At 43.3% G+C, this 22696-nt stretch overlaps 1 pseudogene; it reads right to left on the reverse strand.

The window, feature by feature from the left end:
* The window catches only part of LOC137346096 (butyrophilin subfamily 3 member A1-like), a 146803-nt pseudogene that overhangs the window by 81988 nt on the left and 42119 nt on the right, over positions 1-22696 (reverse strand).

Below are 22696 nucleotides of genomic sequence, written 5' to 3' on the forward strand. Positions count from 1 at the left end.
TCGTTTATTATTTCTTTTCAGCTCATTTTTAGAGGAGAGGCCTGATTAAATTTAATGGATTTTTTTCTGTCACCCAAGATTAGAGAAACACATGGGAGAACAGGTGGGAAAAACATGTTAACTAGTTCAGATCACAAGGGTTTCTACTGGTAAACCTCTGGGTTACAATATTGTACAGTGAGATAGTGGGGAGTACTGGCATGCTCCTGAATGTAAACCACTCAGTTTGCTTAATGCAGTGACAAGTACCTGGCACCAGATAGAATGGGGCCAACATTGTTTTTCCTTTCTGCAGACTTCCATTGTTATTGAGGCTGGTTTCCAGTGTTATATCCTGAAGAGAGGACTGACCCAGAAACCAATGTGAAGAGTTCCCATGCAGCATTGTAAGGAATGGGCATTCCCTTCACTGAGAGTTTTATTTATTTGTTAATGGGTTATGAGCATCGCTGACAAGGACAGCATTTATTGCCCATCCCTAATTGCCCTCGAGAAGCTGGTGGTGAGTCACCGTCTTTAATCGCTACAGTCCATCTGGTGTAGGTGTACCCACAGTGCTGTTCGGAAGGGAGTTCCAGGATTTTGACCCAGTGACAGTGAACGAACAGTGATATAGTTCCAAGTCAGGATGGTGTGAGACTTGGAGGCGAACTTGCAGGTGCTGGTGTTCCCATGCATCTGCTGCCCTTGTCCTTCCAGATGGCAGAGGTCACAGGTTTGGAAGGTGCTGTCAAAGGAGGCTTTGTGAGTGGGTACAGTGCATCTTGTACATGGCACACACTGCTGCCACTGTGCTCCAGTGCTGGAGGGAGTGAATGTTTAAGGTGCTGGATGGGCTGCTAATCAAACAGGCTGCTTTGTCCTGGATGATGTCAAGTTTATTGAGTATTGTTGGATCCAGGCAAGTGGAGGTTTTTCCATCACAGTCCTGAGTTGTGCCTTGTAGATGATGGACAGGCTTTGAGGAGTCAGGAGGTGAGTTACTTGCTGCAGAATTACCAGACTCTGGTCTGCTTTTGTAGCCACAGTATTTATATAGCCAGTGCACTTGAGCTTCTGGTCAATGGTAACCCCCAGGGTGTTGATGGTGGAAAATTCAGTGATGGTAATATCAAGGGAAGTTGGAGATGGTCATTGCCTGGCACTTGTGTGGCACAAATGTTACTTGCCACTTACCAACCTCAGCTAAATGTTGTCCAGGTCTTGCTGCATCTGGACACAGACTGCTTCAGTATCTGAAGAGTTGCAAATGGTGCTGGACATTGTGCAATCATCAGCGAACATCCCCACTTCTGACATTATGATGGAGGGAACGTCATTGATGAGGCAGGTGAGGATGGTTGGGTCTAGGACACTACCCTGAGGAACTCCTGCAGTGATGTCCTGGGGCTGAAGTGATTGGCCTCCAGCAACCACAACCAGCTTCTTTTATGCTGGGTAAGCCTCCGAACAGTGAAGAGTTCTTCCTCGATTTTCACTGACTTCAATTTTTCCAGGGTTCCTCGATACCACACTTGGTAAATACTGTGTTGATGTGAAGGGCAGTCATTCCCATATCACCTCTGGAATTCAGCTCTTTTGTCCATGTTTGGCCAAAGCTGTAATGAGTTCCGGAGTTAAGTAGGCACAGAGTGACAGAATTGTTACAGCACAGAAAGAGGCCATTAGGCCCATCATATCTGTACCAGCTCTCCGAATGAGCAATTCACCTAATGTCATTCCCCGGACTTCTCCCCGAAACACTGCACATTCTTCCCTTTCAGATAATAGTTGAATTCCCTTTTGAATGCCTCGATTGAACCTGCCTCCACCACACTCTCAGGCTGTGCATTCCAGATCTTCACTCACTGTATGAAGAACTTTGTCCTCATGTCACTTTTGCTTCTTTTGCAAATCTGTGCCCTTTTGTTCCTGATTCTTTCACGAGTTGGAACAGTCTGTCTCTCTCCACTCTGAACAGACCCCTCATGATTTTCAATACCTCTATCAAATCACCTCTCAGCCATCTCTACGCCAAGGAAAACAATCTCAACTTCTTCAATCTGTCTTCATAACTGAAGTTCCACATCCCTGGAACCATTCTCGTTAATCTTTTCTGTGCTCCTATCAATACCTTCATTTATTTCCTAAAATGCGGCACCCAGAACTGGACGTAATACTCCAGCTGAGGGCAAACTAGTGTCTCATACAAGTTCAACATAAATTCCTTGCTCTTGTACTCTATACCCCTATTAATAAAGCTCAGGATACTAAATGTTTTATTGACTGCTCTCTCAACCTGGCCTGTCACCTTCAATGTCTTATGTACATATCCATCCAGGTCCCTCTGCTCCTGCACCCTTTTTAGAATTGTACTCTTTATTTTATATTGTCTCTCCATGTTCTTCCTACCAAAATGAATCACTTCACATTTTTCTGTAGTGAACTTCATCTGTCACTTGTCTGCCCATTCCACTAACTTGTCTATGTCCTTTTGGAGTTCTACACTGTTCTCCTCACAGTTCACAATGTTTCCAAGTTTCATAACATCCACAAACTTTGAAATTGTGCCCTGTGTCTAGGTCATTAATATTTATCAGGAAAAGCAAGGATCCCAAAATTGACCCCTGGGGAACTCCACTACAAACCTTCCTCCAGCATGAAGAATATCTATTAACTACTACTCTCTGTTTCTTGTCACTCAGACAATTTCCTATCCATTTTGCCACTGTCCCTTTTATTCCATGAGTTATAATTTTGCTCACAAATCAATTGTGCAGCACTGTATCAAACACCTTTTGGAAGTCTGTGCAAACTACATCAACAGCATTGCCCTCATTAACTCTCTTTGTGTTACCTCTTCAAAAAACTCCAGCATGTGAATTAAACATGATTGGCCTTTAACAAATCCATGCTGGTTTTCCTAGCGGAACCAAACTAAGCATTAGTGTGCAGGTTATTACTGTGTAAGTGCTGCTTGATAACATTGTCGCCAACACCTTCCATCACTTTGCTGATGATTGAGAGGAGAATGATAGGTCACTGATTGGTCAGATTGAATTTGTCCTGTTTTTTGTAGTCCGGACATACCCGGACAGTTTTCCATATTGTTGAGTAGATGTCAGTTGTAGCTGTACTGGAACAGCTTATCTCGAGGTATGACTAGTTCTGGAGCACTACATCTGGGATGTTGTTGGGGCCCATAGTCTTTACTGTATTCAGTCACTCAGGTGATCCTTGATATCACGTGGAGTGAGTTGAAATGGCTGACTGGCATCGATGATGCTGGGGACTTCAGCAGGAGGGCAAGAAGGATCATCCATCAGTATTTATGGCTGAAGATATTTACAAATGCTTCAGCCTTGTCTTTTGCACTGTGATGATTGGCTCTGCCATCCTCGAGGATGGGAATGTTTGTGGAACCTCCTGCTCCTGTTTTTAACTGACCACCACCATTCATGACTGGATGAGGCAGGATTGCAAAGCTTTGATCTGATCTGTTGGTCATGGGATCACTTAGCTCTGTCTACTGCAACCTGCTTCCACTCTTTAGCATGCACATAGTCCTGTGCTGTAGCTTCACCAGGTTGATACCTCATTTCTCAGTATACCTTTGAACTGCACCTTGCAGGTTCTGCTACACTCCTCATTGAACCAGGATTGTTCCTTGATGGTAATGGTAGAGTGAGGAACATGCTGGGCCATGAGGTTACAGATTGTGACTGAATACAATTCTGCTGCTGCTGATGGCCCACAGTGCCTCATGGATGCCCAGTTTTGAGCTACTAGATCTGTTCAGAATCCATCCTATTTAGCATGGTGGTGGAGCCACACAACACGATGGAGGGTATCGTCAGTGTGAAGACAGGACTTAATCTCCACAAGGACTCTGCAGGTCCTGTAGGTCAGTCCTACCAATGCTGTCATGGTCAGATGCAGTTGCCAACCAGGAGGTTGGTGAAGACCAGGACAGGTAGGCCCTTCCCTCCTGTTGGTTCTCTCATCACCTGCTGCTGCAGGCCCAGTCTGGCAGATATGTTCTTCAGGACTTGGCCAGCTCAGTCAGTAGTGCAGGAACCAAGTCACTCTTGGCTTGCGGCCCCAATGATATTCTAATTGACTGGTGGGCTTTTGCTCAGATCAAGACTCCATGCATTCATCCTATGGATCTGGGAGTAAAATGAACCCATCCTCCTTCCCCACTAACCACCCTCCCACCCCTGCCGACAATTGTAACTATCTTCGAGACGGAAGATAAATAATGTTTTGCAAACTATCGAGGTATTTCCCTCTTGTCCAGATCAGGGAACATCCTGACACGTATTCTCCAGAATCACCTACTTCCTGTGGCTGATGAAATCCTCCCAGAGACACAATGCAGCTTTAGATCTTCCAGAGGAACCTCCGACATGGTCTTTGTTGCCAGAAAAATCCAAGAAAAATGTTGAGAACCCCAGAAACTCTTCAGTGCATTCATCAATCTGAGTCAGTCACACGAGGCTCTGTGAATTGTGCTTCAAAGATTTGGATGTCCAAGAAACTTCATCACAATCCTGCAATTGCTCCATGATGATATAACTGTCTTGTGTGGGAGTTCTGAAACAGACATCTTCAAAATCCAGACCGGGGTCATACAAGGCTGTGTGACAGACCCCGTACAATTTACAATCTACCTGACAGTGACTATTCACTTGATCAAAGATCAGCTGCCCTCTGGTGTGATTATTAAATACCGCCTAGATGGAAAACTCTTTCAGCTCAGTTATCTCTGTGCCAAAACTAAACTGACCACCACAGACATACATGATCTACAGTTTGTGGATGACTGCAGTGTCGTTGCCCACTCTGCACCAGATTTGCCAGCTGCTCTCGATCTCTTCAATTCTACATACAAGAGACTCGGCCTGTACTTGAATGTTGCCAAAACTCATATCAACCCACACCTGGTCGGCCAAATATTCCACTTCCCATATATGTTGAAGGAGACACTCTGGATTATGTTGAGCACTTCCCATACCTTTACAGCTACCTCTCTCAAAAGACCACCATTGATCAGGAGATCCAACACCAGATCAGCTGCATCAGCTCAGCCTTCTACAAACTACTGCAGCGAGTGTTTGACAACAAAGACCTCCGCAAGTCAACAAAAGTCCTAGTGTACAGAGCAGTTGTTATCCCATACTCCTGTAGTGTAGAGAGATCTGGACTGTGTATCAGAAATTTCATCAGTAATGTCTCTGCCACATCCTCCGGGTTCAATGGGAGGACTGTCGAACAAAAGCTCGTGTCCTTCTTGAAGCCAGCACCACAAGCATTCAGGTAAAACTCCTGCAAAATCACCTCAATGGATTGGACACTATGTCCAGGATGGCCGAAAACCGTCTACCCTCCAGCTCCTGTTTTCTCAACTCTCAAAAGGCCAGTGTTCCGGGGAGGACAAAGCAAATGCTTCAAAGACACTCTGAAGTTCTCCATGAAGTGTGTCAGCATTGACATTGATGACTGGGAGGAGCTTTACCAATCGTTCAAACTGGCGACAACTTGTTCATCAAGCTGCATCATGCTTTGAGTCCAAATAAAAAGTCTTAATGATGAGACAGAGTGGTGACAGAGAAGGAAAGAAAAGGAAGAAAATCCTGCTCTCCGGATCCCACTACCTCGTGGGACATCCTGCCCAATGTGCTCAAAGATCTGTGGGTCGAGAATCGGCCTGTTCATCTCCCACATCTCCTGAGTGCAGCTTCATGACTGGGAGCATAGGAATATGAAATTAACATTGACATGAATTATTCATTAACATGAATATTGCACCAACTGCTAAAGAAACCTATTTTTAATCTATTTGCAATTTAAACAGGAGTTTAAACACATCACTTCTACAAGTTGTTAATGTGTTGGTAGATATTTACTAACCTGCAACTTCCAGTGTAACTGCAGCTTCTGCTGAATCAGTTCTGTCATCAACTAAACATGTATATTCCCCTTCATCAGATACTGTTGTGTTCTTTATTCTGAGAGAAATGATTCCTTTAGTCAGTTCCTCTCTAATCAGTTCAGTCCTTCCTCTGTAATTCTTGTGTTGAACGACAATATCATCTTCTCCATTTCTGTACATGTGTACTGGTGAATCGAGACCTGATTTAAGCCACTGCACCACCATGTTACTGATGAATAGATCTGGCACAAGCTGACATTCCAATAGAGCATCTTCACCCACAATGGCGACAACAGGATCATCAGGTCCACGTATGTGGAATTGACCTGGTGAACAAAAACATTTCAAAATAAAAATCAATTATTCATGTAATCTACAAAAGTCAAAATACTTTCAAAGTAACTGATCATTTAAAATATATAGTACAACATACAAGTCCTCCAGAGCTGTACTTGTAAAACAATATGAACTCAATAAGTTATTGCTTCTGACTTAATACCAACAAATTGATCTTATTAATTTGATAGATTTCTGGAGTTTATTTGAAATTGCTTATTCACATATCAATTTTCCGTAGCTTGTAAATATTATACAGTTCTATTAGTATTCTGCCTCCCTCAGAGAAACCACCATATTGTCTCGGGGATCTTTTCCTGAACTGTATGTAGCACAGCCATTGGGGATGGTAAATAACAGTGTGTCACTGAGCAGAAGAGAGCAGGGAGTGGGTTGGATTGAAACTAAAGAAATTAGGTGGTGAAATTTCCAAACACTGTGAAAAGTATGACAAGGACAAAGCTGGACACAGAGCCCCAAACTAAAAGTGATAAAATCTATATAAAGTTCTGGTGAAAGATCTTTGACCTGAAACGTTAACATCTGTGGAAAGAGAAACAGAGTTGAGTATTTCCAGCATTTTCTGTTGTTATTACGGATTTCCAGTATTTTTGCTTTTGCATAAGGAGAGTTTGCTTTATGCAAAGTGGTGACAAACCAGTTATAAAAGGATGAAAGCAGGAGGTAAATGAACATTGTCATGGACTGTTTGCTGTTTTATTTTGGTCTGAGGATTGTCTGCTGAGGAAGATTAACACAAAGTTAAAAACACTCAGGTCCTGGGAAAGATAATGAAAATGCAGCTTTATCAACATGTCTGCCAGATATGTCAGTCACAAAACTACAGGTCGACACAAGTAAAACTTTGTTAAAAGGGAATTAATTCCACAGTGTTTATGAGGCAGAAATTCCTGTCAGACAATAGCACAAAGTGGGCAATATCAAATCAGCCGCTCACTTTACACCCCATCAAACTTCCTGTTCCATTGAAGCTGTCAGCTCCACAAGACAAATGGCTCTTTAATCATACATGTGGGGGACACCTACCACCCCTCAAGGAGGCCATTGGCCTCTCTCAGCTTGACCTCCAACCACCCAGTCACCACCTCCCAATCACAAACCTCCCCCCAGCTCCCACAACTCTCCTGATCACAAACCTCCCCCTCTCCTGAACCCCCCTGATCATCAGGCTCCCCCCAACCGCTCAAATCACCAGCCTCCCCACCAGCTTCTTGATCACCAGCCTCCCCAGCAGCCATCCTGATCAGCAGCCTCAAGATCAGCAGCCTCACCAGCATCCCCCCCAGTCCCCCAATCGTCAGACTCCCAATCGTCAGACTCCCAATCGCCAGCCTCCAGACTTCATGAGATAGCACCATTGAAACAGAGGAAATGACGACAGTGGATTTCTGCACACTGTGTTCCAATGGAAGGTGAATTCCATTCCGATAGGGAACTGGGATTAGCATCTAATATACATTGATCAATCAACCATCTTTAATGAAGAATATGAGAAACATCTCACCCCTGACAGTGTCATATTAAACAGTGAATTAGAGCAAGGTTGACAGTTCAGGTTTAAAAGATTAAATCGTTATATCTGAGCGGGTGGTGAAAATAGATCCCAATCAGGCAGAGTCCATTCTAAACTGGATCTGCTCCATGACCAACAAAAAGTATGACAATTTCTTGACTTGTCTGGCTATTATTGCACATTGATTTCCCAATTATTGTGACATGACAAGTCTTTAATCTGAAAGTTGACGACCAATCAAGTGGTTTGGTCACTCAAGACAGAAAATGTTCCTGAAACACTGAAAAGTGCCCGATATACAGACCCAATACTGATTTGTCTCAATTATTCTTAAACTTTCACAGTCCACACTAATGTATCAGTGTAATACTGAGTCAAATAAAGTACCTTGGGGAGAAAATCAAAATTATTTATCTAAGTTTCAAACTGGGCTATGATTTGTCAGTTTGGGTTGTCAGGATTTCCAGATGCCATGACATTATTTGCATTGTTGCAGGACTGGGATGAATATCCTCACAAGGAGATTTCTTATGCTGTTGGGGAGGGTTTAAACTAGATTGTCAGGGGGATGGGAACCTGAGAGGGAGTTCAGATTGGAGGGAAGCAAAAGTGGTAACTTGTCAGGGGTGTGGGAACCAGGAGGAAATATCAGAGAGGAAAACCAAGGTGCAGAGAATACTGAGAGAGAGAGATAGCAATAAAGTAGAGAATTATTAGGCGAGGTCAGAGTAAAGTTGAAAGTAGTAAAGTCTAAATCAGGGTTAATGTGTATGTATGTGAATGCACGGAGTGGGGTTAATAAGGTTGGTGAGGTACGGGCGCAGAGTGCCATGAATATGATGTGGCTACAACAGAGACCTGGCTTAAAGAACGGCAGGCCTGGATGTTAAATATTCCTGGATACAAGGTGTTCAGGAAAGATAGGAAAGGGAAAAAAAGGGGAGGGCTGACGGTATTGATTAAGGAGAGCTTTGCAGTGCCGGAGAAAAAGGATGTCCCAGAGGGGTCGAGGACAGAATCAATTTGGCGAGAGCTAAGGAACAAAAAAAGGTGCAGTTACATTGCTCGGTGTTGTCTACAGGCCACCAACTGGTGGAAGGGATGTCGAGGAAAAAATTAGCAAGGAAATTCGAGAAGTGCAAAAATTATAGTGTATTTATAATGGGGGACTTTAGTTATCTAAACTTAGACTGGGATAGTAGTGGTGTAAAGCACAGTGAAGGGCAAGAGTTCCCAGAATGTGTACACCAGTATGTTTCTAGTCCAATGAGAAAAGAGGCACTGCTAGATCTGGTTCTTGGGAATGAGGCAGGCCAAGTGGATCAAGTATCAGGAAGACAGCACTTAGGGAACAGTGATCATTGTATCATGAGGTTTAGGCTGACTATGGAAAAGGACAAAAAACAGTCCAGAGTAAGAATAATTAACTGAGGGAAGGCTAAGTTCAGTGGGGTAAGAATGGCGCTGGGCGAATAAATTGGAGTCAAAGGTTGGCAGGAAAACCAGTAGATGAACAATGGGCTACCTTCAAAGAAGAAATAGTTTGGGCACAGTCAAGGTATGTTCCCTCGAAGAGGAAAGGTAGGGCAAGCAAATCCAGAGCTCTCTGGATGACAAAAGAGGTACAGATTAAGATAAAGAAGAAAAAGTGTGCTTATAACAGATGCCAGGTAGAAAATACTATTGAGAACCAGACTGAATATAGAAGGTCCAGAGGAGAAATGCAAAAGGAAATAAGAGAAGCAAAGAGAGAGCATGAAAAGAAACTGGCAGCTAACATTAAAGGGAATCCCAAAGTTTTCTATAGTTATATAAATAGTAAAAGGGTGGTAAAAGGAGGAGTGGGATTGATTAGGGACCATAAGGGGGATTTACACATGGAGGCAGAGGGCAAAGCTGAGATATCAAATGAATACTTTGCATCCGTCTTTACTGAAGAAAAAGATGCAACACAGGCAATGGTTAAAGTGGAGGTAATTCACACATTAGAAGGATTTAAAATTGATAAAGAGGATGCATTAGATAGGCTGTCTGTACTTAAAGTGGATTTAGCACTAAGACCGGGGATGAGATGCATCCAAGGAGGGAGGGAGGAAATCACGGAGACACTGGCCATAATTTTTCAATCTTCCTTAGACCCGAGGGTGGTGCCAGAGGACTGGAGAATTGCAAATGTCACACCCTTGTTCAAAAAAGGGTGTAAAGATAAGCCCAGCAACTACAGGCCAGTCAGTTTAACTTTGGTGGTGGGGAAACTTCGAGAAAAAATAATTCAAGACAAAATTAAATGGCGCATAGACAAATGCAGGTTAACGAAGGAAAGCGAGCATGGATTTCTTAAGGGAAAATCATGTTTAACTAACTTGCTGGAGTTTTTTGAGGAGGTAACAGAGAGGGTTGATGAGGGCAATGCTATTGATGTGGTGAACATGGACTTTCAAAAGCTGTTTGATACAATGCCACACAACAGACTTGTGAGCAAAGTTATAGCTCATGGATAAAAGGGACAGTAGCAACATGGATATGGAATTGTCTGAGTGACAGGAAACAAAGAGTAATGGTTAATTGGTGATTTTCAGACTGGAGGAAGGTTTGTAGTGGAGTTCCCCAGGGATCAGTGTTGGGACCCTTGCTTTTCCTGATATATATTAATGACCTAGACCTTGGTGTACAGAGAACAATTTCAAAGTTTGTGGATGATATGAAACTTGGCAGCATTGTGAGTTGTGGGGAGGATAGTGTAGACCTTTTAAAGGACATAGACAAGTTAGTGGAATGGGCAGACAAGTGGCAAATGAAGGTTAATGCAGAGAAATGTGAAATGATTCCTTTTGGTAGGAAGAACATGGAGAGACAATATAAAATAAAGAGTGCAACTCTAAACGGGGTGAAGGGGCAGAGAAACCTGGGTGTATATGTGCACAAGTCATTGAAGGTGGCAGGACAGGTTGGGATCGCGGTTAATAGAGCAGACAGTATCCTGGGCTTTATTAGTAGGGGCATAAAGTACAAGAGCAATGAAGTTCTGTTGAACTTGTACAAGACACCAGTTTGGCCTCAGCTGGAGTATTGCATCCAGTTCTGGGTGCTGCACTTTCGGAAAGATGTCAAGACATTGGAGACAGTACAGAAAAGATTCAGAAGAATGGTTCCAGGGATGAGGAACTTCAATTATGAAGATAAATGAGAAAAACTAGGACTATTTGGAGAAGAGAAGGAAGAGAGGTGATTTGATCGAAGTATTCGAAGGGCTCCAGAGGGTTACAAGGTAGCCAGGAAGGAACTGAAGAATGGACTTAGGAGAGCTAGAAGGGGACATGAAAAAGTCTTGGCGGGTAGGATTAAGGAAAATCCCAAAGCGTTCTACACTTATGTGAGGAACAAGAGGATGGCCAGAGTGAGGGTAGGGCCGATCAGGGATAGTGGAGGGAACTTGTGCCTGGAGTCGGAGGAGGTAGGGGAGGTCCTAAATGAATACTTTGCTTCAGTATTCACTAGTGAGAGGAACCTGATCGTTTGTGAGGACAGCGTGGAACAGGCTGATATGCTTGAACAGGTTGAGGTTAAGAGGGAGGATGTGCTGGAAATTTTGAATGATATGAGGACAGATAAGTCCCCGGGGCCAAACGGGATATACCCAAGGATATTACGGGAAGCAAGGGAAGAGATTGCTGCGCCTTTGGTGATGATCTTTGCGTCTTCACTGTCCACTGGAGTAGTACCGGATGATTGGAGGGTGGCAAATGTTGTTCCCTTGTTCAACAAAGGGAATAGGGATAACCCTCGGAATTATAAACCAGTCAGTCTTACGTCGGTAGTGGGCAAATTATTGGAGAGGATTCTGAGAGACAGGATTTATGATTATTTGGAAAAGCATGGTTTGATTAGAGACAGTCAGCATGGCTTTGTGAGGGGCAGGTCATGCCTCACAAGCCTTATTGAATTCTTTGAAGATGTGATAAAACACATTGATGAAGGAAGAGCAGTGGATGTGGTGTATATGGATTTTAGCAAGGCGTTTGATAAGGTTCCCCATGGTAGGCTCATTCAGAAAGTAAGGAGGCATGGGATTCAGGGAAAGTTGGCTGTCTGGATACAAAATTGGCTGGCCCATAGAAGTCAGAGGGTGGTAGTAGATGGAAAGTATTCAGCATGGAGCTCGGTGACCAGTGGTGTTCCACAAGGATCTGTTCTGGGACCTCTGCTCTTTGTGATTTTTATAAATGACTTGGATGAGGAAGTGGAAGGCTGAGTTAGCAAGTTTGCTGATGACACGAAGGTTGCTGGAGTTGTGGATAGTGTGGAAGGCTGTTGTAGGTTGCAACGGGACATTGACAGGATGCAGAGCTGGGCTGAGAAGTGGCAGATGGAGTTCAACCTGGAAAAGTGTGAAGTGATTCATTTTGGAAGGTCGAATTTGAATGCGGAATACAGGCTTAAAGACAGGATTCTTGGTAGTGTGGCGGAACAGAGGGATCTTGGGGTCCATGTCCATAGATCGCTCAAAGTTGCCACCCAAGTTGATAGGGTTGTTAAGAAAGCGTATGGTGTGTTGGCTTTCATTAACAGGGGGGATTGAGTTTAAGAGCCGCGAGGTTATGCTGCAGCTCTATAAGGCCCTGGTTCGACCACACTTGGAATATTGTGTTCAGTTCTGGTCACCTCATTATAGGAAGGATGTGGAAGCTTTAGAGAGGGTGCAGAGGAGATTTACCAGGATGCTGCCTGGACTGGAGGGCATGTCCTACGAAGAAAGATTAAGGGAGCTGGGGCTTTTCTCACTGGGGAGAAGAAGGATGAGAGGTGACTTGATAGAGGGGTACAAGATGATGAGAGGCATAGAGTGGATAGTCAGAGACTTTTTCCCAGGGTAGAAAGGGCTATCACCACGGGGCATAATTTTAAGGTGATTGGAGGAAGGTTTCGGGGAGATGTCAGAGGTAGCTTCTTTACACAGAGAGTGGTGGGTGCGTGGAATGCGCTGCCTGCGGTGGTAGTAGAAGCAGATACATTAGGGGCATTTAAGCGACTCTTGGATAGGTACATGGAGGATAGTAGAATGAAGGGTAGGTAGTTACTTAGATCTTAGAGTAGGTTAAAGGTTCGGCACAACATCGTGGGCTGAAGGGCCTGTACTGTGCTGTACTGTTCTATGTTCTATTCAAAATCATAAGGGGTCTGGACAGAGTAGATAGAGAGAAACTGTTCCCACTCATGAATGGATCGAGAATGAGAGGGCACAGATTTAAAGTAATGGGTAACAGAAGCAAACTTGACATGAGGAAAAACTTTTTCACCCAGTGAGTGGTTAAGGTCTGGAATGCGCTGCCTGAAAGTGTGGTGGAGATCGGGTGAATTGAAACATTCAAAAGGGAATTAGACTGGTATATGAAAAGGATGAATGTGCAGGGTTACAGTGAAAAGGCAGGAGAATGAAACGGACTGAAGTGAACTGCTCCTTCAGAGAGCTAGTGCAGACACAATGGGCCGAATGGCCTCCTGCTGTGCTGTAACAATTCTGTGATTCTGTGACATTACCTGTTTGGCAGAGATGTTGATTAAATATTTTTTGTCTGTCTTCACAGTAGAAGACACAAGTTACATGGAGGGTAACCTAGAGGCTACTAAGAATGAAGAAATTAAAGTAATTGATACCAGCAGAGGAAAAGTACTGGAGAAATTTAAGGGACTAAAATCCGACACATCCCCAGGATCTGATCGTCTATGTCCTCATGTTCGAAAAGAGGTAGCTGCAGAGAAAGCAGATGTACTGGTTATGAGTTTCCAAAATTCCAGCGGATTGGAAGTTAGCAAATGTAATACCCCAATTCAAGACAGGAGGGAGAGAGAAAACAGGGAACTACAGGCCAGTTAGCCTGACATCAGTCATTGGGAATGTGCTGGAATCTATTCGTAAGCAAGTCTTAACAATGCACTGTAATATGATCAGACAAAGTCAACATGGTTTTATAAAAGGAATTTATGTTTGACAAATTTATTCGAGTTTTTTCAGGAGGTAATTAGCAGGGTAGATAAAGGGCAACTAGTTAATGTGGTAGATTTTCCAAAAGGTATTCGATAAGGTATCACCCAATAGGCAAGAAAGGGGCTCTTGGAGTTGGGGGTAATATATTAGCATGGACAGAGGATTGGTTAACAGAAAGGAAGCAAACAGTAGGGAGAAACAGGGTATTTTTAAGTTGACAGGCTGTAACTAGTGGAGTGCCACAAGGATCGGGGCTGGGCAATCTATATCAATGAATTAGATACAGAGACAGAGTCATGTATGTAAGCTTGCTGACCATACAAAGCTTGGTGGGAATATAAGCTATGAGGAGGACACAAGGAGGCTGCAAATAGATATAGACACATCAAGTGAGTGGGCAACAAGAACATAAGAAATAGGAGGAGTAGGCCATTCAGCCCTTCGAGCTTGTACCGCCATTCATCTTCAACCTCATATTCCTGCACTATCCCCATATCCCTTGATGTTTTTAATATATAGAAATCTATCGATCTCAGTCTTGAATATATTCAACGACAGAGCCTCCACAGCCCTCTGGGGCAGAGAATTCCAAAGATTCACAACCCTCCGAGTGAAGAAATTCCTCCTCATCTCACTCCGAAATGGCCTGCCTCTTATTCTGAGACTGTGTCCCCCTGGTTCTAGACTTCCCAACCAGGGGAAACATCCTTCTTGCATCTACCCTGTCGAGCCCTGTTAGAATTTTTTTATGTTTGAATGAGATCACCTCTCATTCTTCTAAACTCGAGAGAATAAAGGACCAGACTATTTAATCTTTCCTCATAGGATAATCCCTCCATCTGCCAGTTTTGTTGCACTTCCTCCACGGCAAATATATCTTTCCTTCGGTAAGGAGACCAAAACTGCAGACAATACTCCGGGTGCGGTCTCACGAAGGCTCTATATAATTGCAGGAGGACATCTTTACTCCTCTACTCAAATTCTCTTGTAACGAAGGCCAACGTAACATTTGCCTTTTTAATTGCTTGCTGTCCCTGCATGTTAGCTTTCAGTGAATCATGAACAAGGACACCCAAGTCCCTTGGAAGTTCAACACTTCCCAGTCCCTCACCATTTAAGAAATACTCTGTATTTCTCTTTTTCCTTCCAAAGTGGATAACTTCACATTTTTCCACATTATAGTCCACCTGGCATGTTCTTGCCCACTCACTTAGCCTCTCCAAATCTCCTTGAAACATCTTTGCATCTTTCTCACAACTCACAATTTCACCTAGTTTTGTGTCATCTGCAAACTTGGAAATATTACATTTAATCTCCATATCCAAATCATTGATATAGATTGTGAATAGCTGGGGATCAGGCACTGATTCTTGTGGTACCCACTAGTCACAACCTGCCAACCTGATAATGACCCATTTATTCCTACTCTGTTTTCTGTCCATTAATCAGCTCTCAATCCATGCCAGAATATTCCCCTCAATCCCATGTGCTCTAATTTTGTTTACTACCCTCTTGCGTGGGAGCTTATCAAAGGTTTTCTGAAAATCTAAATATACTACATCCACCGGTTCCCCTTTATCTATTCTGCTCATTACATCCTCAAAAACTGCAACAGGTTTGTTAAACATGATTTTCCTTTCCTAAATCCATGTTTCCTCTGCCCAATACTACCATTATTTTCGAAGTGTCCCGTTATCACATTCTTTATTCGAGATTCTAGCATTTCCCTGCGACTGATGTTAGGCTAACAGATCTGTAGTTCCCCGGTTTCTCTCTCCCTCCTTTCTTAGATAGTGGGGTTACATTTATCACCTTCCAACCTGCAGGAACCATTCTAGAGTCGACAGCATTTTGATAAATGACCACCAATGCATCTACTATCTCTACAGCCACCTCTTTCAACACTCTGGAATGTAGGCCATCAGAGCCAGAGCCAAGTCCTATGAATTTCTCTAGTGCTTTTTTTTTAATGAATATTAATATCTTACAGTTCTTCCTTTACACTAGTCCCCTGATGCTCTGTTATTTCTGGGAGGTTTTACTATTTTCCTCCATGAAGACAGACACAAAGTACTTGCTCAGTTTCTCTGCCATTATTCTCCAATTTAAATTCTACTGATGCTACTTGTAATGGACCCACATCTGTCTTTACTCGTCTTTTCCTTTTTACTTACCTACAGAAGTTTCTACAGTCTGTTTGGATTTCACTGTTTTACTCTCATATTCTATTTTACCTTTCTTAATCTTTTTCTTGGTCCTCCTTCAAAGAATTCTGAAATGTCCCAATTATCAGGCTTACCATTTTTTGACAACCTTATACACCTCTTCCTTTGCCCTAATACAATCCTTGATTTCTTTCATTAGCACAGCAAGGAACACTTGCCTTGCTGGGTTTTTGTGCATTAAAGGAAAGTTTTTTTGTTGTAAATTATGTTTTAGTTCTTTAATGTGAGACATTGCCTGTCTGCCACCATACCGTTTAACATAGTTTCCCAATCCACCATAGCCACAATTTGCCCCTCATACCTTCATCGTTTCCTTTGCTAAGACTTAACACCCTAGTTTCTGATTGAATTACGTCACTTTCAAACTTCATATAAAATATTATGGTCACTCTTTCCTAAGGTCTCCTTTACAACAAAATTATTAATTAGCCCTTTTTCATTGCACTAGATCTAAAATAGCCCATTCCCTAGTTGGTTCCTCAACATACTGTTCTAGAAAACTATCTTGTATACATTCCAAGATTTCATCCTCCACAACATTAGCATGAATAAAGTTTACCCAGTCCATATGTAGATTGAAATTCCCCATGATTACTCTATCACCCTCGTTACATGCAACTCTAATTTCCTGATTTATACTATGATTTACATTACCACTGCTGTTTGGTGGCCAATAAAAAAACTTCAACCAATATTTTCTGCCCTTGGCTGTTTCTTAGTTCCACCCAAACTGATTCTATGTCTTGATCTTTCGAACTATGCTCTCATCCCACTACAGTACTAATGCCCTCTTTAATTCACAGAGCTATCCCACCACCTTTTCCCAACTCCCTGCCCTTCATGAATGTCACATACCCTTGGATATTTAGGTCCCAGCTTTGGTTTCCTTGTAGACATGTCTCGGTGATGGCTACCAGGTGATATATATGAATTTCTATTTGAGCTGACAATTCATCTGTCCTCGTGCAAATACTGCAGCCATTCAAATACAGAGCCCTTCATTCAGTTTTTTTTTTTACTGTTTTTGTAAAACTCTGGCTGTGTCAGCTGGCACACTCTTAAGTTTGCAATCACTGTCCTTTCCTGCCATACTCTGATCATCATTACCTTTATTGCTACCTTGATCTATTGCCTAGACATTTCTTTAAAGTTTATTCAATTTTTCCCGATATGATCCCTTCACCCCTCTATTTAGTTTGAAGTTCTCTCTACTTTGCCAGTTTGATGACCTGCTAGAACACTGATCCCAGCATATTTCAGGTGAAGTCCGTCCCAACAATTCAGCTTCCACTTTCCCCAGTACTGGTGCCAGTGCCCCACGAATCAGAACTCAATTCTCCCATATCTGTCTTTCAGCCATGCATTCATCTCTCAAATCTTATTTACCCTATGACAATTTGCACGTGGCTCAGGCAGTAGTCCAGAGATTATTACCTTTGAGGCTCTGCTTTTTAAATTACTGCCTAGCTGCTCATATTCCATATGCAGAATCTCTTTCCTAGTCCTATCTATGTCATTAGTACCTATGTGGACCATGATCACCAGATCCTCCTCCTCCCACTGTAAGTTCCTCTCCAGCCCTGAGCAGATGTCCCAAACCCTGGCACCGGGCAGGCAACACAGCCTTCTGGACTCTTGCTGTCGGCTGCAGAGAACAGCATCAATCCCCCTTACTATACTGTTACTTTCTACAACTAATTTTCTTTTTTCTCCTCCCTACTTGAATGACTACCTGTACCATGGTGCCATGGTCAGTCTGCTCATCCACAATAGAGCCCTCAATCTTGTCTATGAAACCTGCAAGAACTTTGAACTTGTTGCTCAATTGCAAGGACTAAGGCTGCTCCCACCCTTACCTTCACAATCCTTTTACCTGCCTGACCCACCGTCACACTCTCCTGTCCCTGACCACTGACCAAATCAGAAGACCCTATCCTCAGGGATGTGACTGCCTTCATAAACAAAGCGACCAAGTAGCTTTCCCCCTCCCTGATGCATTGCGATATCTGCAGCACGGCTGCCAACTCATCTACAATGAGCCGAAGCTCCTCAAACCACAGACACTATAGACGTGGTTGCCATGGATTGCCATGGCATCCAGGAGCTCCCATATTCTGCAGCTATAACACATCTATGAACTGCCATCTTTATTGTGTTAAAAGTTACGACCAGATGAGAAGGGGCCTAGGGGTTCCCTCTCAGTTTAACCATAACAGGGTTTAACTTTTTAAAACACCAAGTTTTAAGCTCCCCCTCACTGAATCCTTGTTCACTGCTCCAATTGTAAGGCAAAGAAATCAGACATGTTTCCTTAGATTAAAACAAGAAAGGTGGAAGTTTATTCATCTTAAACTCGAATCCAGTCAACGACTATGAATATGCAATGCAACCACGCTAGCGTGCACCCACGATAAACACATTTGCAGATAGAGACAGAAAAAATAGTAAAGAATAAAGGGGAAAAGTTTGGGGCAATAGATGGGTTTCTAATTTACTGTCCTTTGAGTTTGCTGTGGAGTCTTTGGTTGCCCATAAGTCCTGCAATTTGTTGAGGTCCAGTGCATGCTTCAACTTGTTTCTAAGTCGGAGTCTTTTCTCTTGAGATTTACCTGTCTTCCGTGGGTCCGGTGGCTTGGGAGAAAGCGAGAGAAAGAGAGAGAGATATATATATATATATATATATATATATATATATATATAGAGAGAGAGAGAGAGAGAGCGAGACAGAGACAGAGACAGTGAGAGAGAGACAGAGACAGAGACAGTGAGACAGAGACAGACAGAGACAGAGACAGTGAGACAGTGAGACAGAGAGACAGAGAGACAGAGAGACAGAGAGAGAGACAGAGAGACAGAGAGACAGAGAGAGAGACAGAGAGAGAGACAGAGAGAGAGACAGAGAGAGAGACAGAGAGAGAGAGAGACAGAGAGAGAGACAGAGAGAGAGAGAGAGACAGAGAGAGAGACAGAGAGAGACAGAGAGAGAGAGAGAGAGACAGAGAGAGAGAGACAGACAGAGAGACAGAGAGACAGAGACAGAGAGACAGAGAGACAGAGACAGAGAGACAGACAGAGAGACAGAGAGAGAGACAGAGAGACAGAGAGAGAGACAGAGAGAGAGACAGAGAGAGAGACAGAGAGAGAGACAGAGAGAGAGACAGAGAGAGAGACAGAGAGACAGAGAGACAGAGAGACAGAGAGACAGAGAGAGACAGAGAGAGAGAGAGAGAGACAGAGAGACAGAGAGACAGAGAGACAGAGAGAGAGAGAGACAGAGAGAGAGAGAGACAGAGAGAGAGAGAGACAGAGAGAGAGAGAGACAGAGAGACAGAGAGACAGAGAGACAGAGAGAGAGAGAGAGAGAGAGAGAGAGAGAGAGAGAGACTCCCTTGTTCCAGCTTCACTTGCAGACCACGTTCTGTTCCTTTCTGTGTGGCACAATTTTTAAAAACCCAGCTTGCCCAGAAGGTTAATCATGTGACTACCTCCTTATTTGGAATAGTCTCTCCTGTGAGGTTTGTGTATTTCAAAGCTCTTGATGGGGGTGGGGGTGGTGGGGTGGTTGTAGTGATGTTTCTTACTGACAAGATGTGGAACCATTGTCAGAGCGATCTCTGTTAATTGAATCAGTGAGCAATTCTTTTGTCTCTCCAAGCACTGTCTCTTAGTAATGTTCTTCCAGCCAAGTGTCTGGTGATCTTCAAGCCGGTCATTTCTTCACTCCAGTAACAGTTTAAAATCAATGTTCATATGATGAAATCAGTATGCCTCATTCTTGGCAGGTGGGGGTCCACATGACATAATTAAATTACACTTGTTTTTCTTAATTTATAGTTTCCCTCAGTCACCAAACTCCCTTCTTCACACTCTGAGCAGACAAGCAGCACTCAGAGATCGTCCTGAGTTTACACTGTTTGAAAAACAATGATGGATCAGCTTTGCTAGAGCTCAGAAACCAGTTTAAGCTAGCTGCCTAATTATCTAGCTCCAGCTACTCTCAGAGAGTTTGTATATCCCTGTTTAAAACTCAACGTAACTTAACTTGCCTCTTAACTTAAACAGTAATTTTAGTTAATTGTTTTCTGTAAACACAAACTAGACTTTAGAGAGCGACTAACCCTTAAAATCCCGTCACTTACCAAACAAGATTCCAGATGGAGTATAATGTGGGGAAGTGTGAGGTTATTATTCACTTTGGTAGCAAGAATAGAAAAGCAGAATGTTTTTAAAAAACTTGTAAATGTTGATATTCAAAGAGACTTGGGTGTGCTCATACGAGAAACACAGAAATTTAGCACCCAGGTACAGTAAGCAATTAGGAAGGCAAATGGCATGTTGGCCTTTATTGCAAGGCAATTTGAGTACAATAATAAGGAAGTCTTGCTACAGTTGTGCCTGGCTTTGGTGAGACCACATCTGGTGAACTGTGCACAGTTTTGGTCTCCATATTTAAAGAAGAATATACTTTCATTGAAGGCAGTACAGCACAGTTTCAATATATTGGACCCTGGGATGAGAGAGTTGTCCTCTGATGAGGGGCTAAGTAAATTAGATCCATATTCTCTGGAATTTAGATGAAAGAAAGTTTTTTGAAATATACAATATTCTGAAGGGGTTTGACAGGGTAGACATTGAGAGGTTGTTTCCCTTGGCTGAGGAATCTGGAACATGGGGGCAGAGTCTCAGGATAAGGGGCCGATCAGTCAGGACTGAGAGGAGGAGAACTTTCTTCAAAGGGTTGTGAATCTTTGGAATTCTCTACCCCAGAGGGTGATGAATGCTCCACCATTGAATATATTTAAGGCTGAGAGAGACAGGAAATCAAGGGATATGGGAGCAGGTGGGAAAGTGGAGTTGAAAGCGAAGATCACCCACAATTGTGCTGAACGGTGGAGTAGGTTTTAAGGGCTGTATGGTCGACTCCTGCTCCTATTTCTTATGTTGTGTTCGCATTTTAAAGTGAAAACTGCACTATTCCAGTATTTTCTGACATAGGTATAGGAACATCACTGGGATGAGGGAGAGGGCATCTGCAAAAGGCTGAGGAAGTTCAGGCCACATTCTACATGGCAGTGAGGGGGCACAGATGAGAAGACTCAGTTGCCTGAGTGAGAAACATTTGCCGAAGTGAAGTTAGAAATTTGGTGCACGTGGGAATTCGGTGTCGAGGAGGAAGGAAGGGCTCCTTTTCCTAAGTTTTTCAGCCTTGAGCAGTTGGTGAGTCTTCTTCCAAGCTGGGCGAGTCCAACTTTCCATTACTTTAGCTTGAATTATTAACTAATAGACTAATTAAATAAAGGTTGCACAGAGATTCCAGGGTCAGTGGTGTGCTGCAACTGCAACATGCAGGAATCTGTGGAATTCACTAGAAATTCGAGACAATCATGCCTGCAGCTTGCACGACTTTAGCTCAGAATTGCTGATCTGAACACTGAGTTGCAGACATTGTGGAGTATCAGGGAGGGGGGAGAGTTACCTGGACACTTTGTTCCATGAGGCAGTCACCATCCCTTACAGTAGGGAGACCATTAGAGATGGCCAATGGTCAGAGGCAGAATGGTGTGACTGTGAGTGAGGCAGGTAGGGGAAATCAGCATGTAGCGATGGAGGAGCCTCAGCCTCTGACTTTGTCCAGCAGGTACGGGGTCCTTGCTACTTGTGTGGATGAAGAGAAGGATTGTAAGGTGGATGAGCAGACTGACCATGACACCATGGTGAAAGATGCCATTCCAGTGGAGGGAGTGAAGAGGAATGTGGTAGTGATAGGAGACAGTATAGTCAGGGGGATAGATACTGTTCTCTGTAGCCACAACCGGGAGATCCGACAGTTGTATTGCCTGCCCAGTACCAGGGTTAAGGGTATCTCCTTGCAGCTGGAGATGAACTTGGAGTGGGAGGAGGAGAATCCAGTTGCCCGTGGCCCATGTGGAAACCAATGACATAGGTAGAATCAGAAATTATGCTCTGCTTACAGTATTTGAGGAGTTAGGGTGCAAACAAAAACACAGAACACCAAAGGTAATCATCTCCAGATTGTTACCTGAGCCACGTAGAAATTGGCACATGGTCAAGCAGATTCGAGAATTAAATGCGTGGCTCAAAGAGTGGTGTGGGAAGAAAGGGTTTTGATTCTTGGGGCACTGGCATCAGTACTCAGGGAAGAGGGAGCTATTCCATTGGGATCGGCTTCATTTGAACCAGGCTGGAACCAGTGTCCTGGCCAATCACATAACTAGGGCTGTGGACAGGGATTTAAACTTACAGGGAGAGGAGAGTTTGGGTAAAGGAAATGTTAGAAATCCAAAAAGAGAGGTCAGGGCATCAGAACAGGATAGTGATGTGGGTAACTGCCAACAGAATGGGACAGGAAGGGACAGAGAGTTGAACAAAAATTGTACATTGGCAAATAAGGTCATTGCAGGGAATCGAGGTTAAATAAATGAAATTGAAGTTGCTTCATCTGAATGCAAGAAGCATCTGTTGATGAACTAGTGGCATGAATAGAGGTAAATGATCTAGATCTAATTGCCATTACCGAGACATGGTTACAAGGAGATCAAGGTTGGGAAATTATTATTTCAAGGTACACAATATTTTGGACAGACAGACAGAATGGTAAAGGGGGAGGGGTATCCCGGATAGTAAAGGATGACATAAGGACAGTAATAAGAAGGGATCTGGCCTCAGAAGATCATGAAGTA

Source organism: Heterodontus francisci, chromosome 29, assembly GCF_036365525.1.
Source record: "Heterodontus francisci isolate sHetFra1 chromosome 29, sHetFra1.hap1, whole genome shotgun sequence".
NCBI classification, from domain to species: domain Eukaryota; kingdom Metazoa; phylum Chordata; class Chondrichthyes; order Heterodontiformes; family Heterodontidae; genus Heterodontus; species Heterodontus francisci.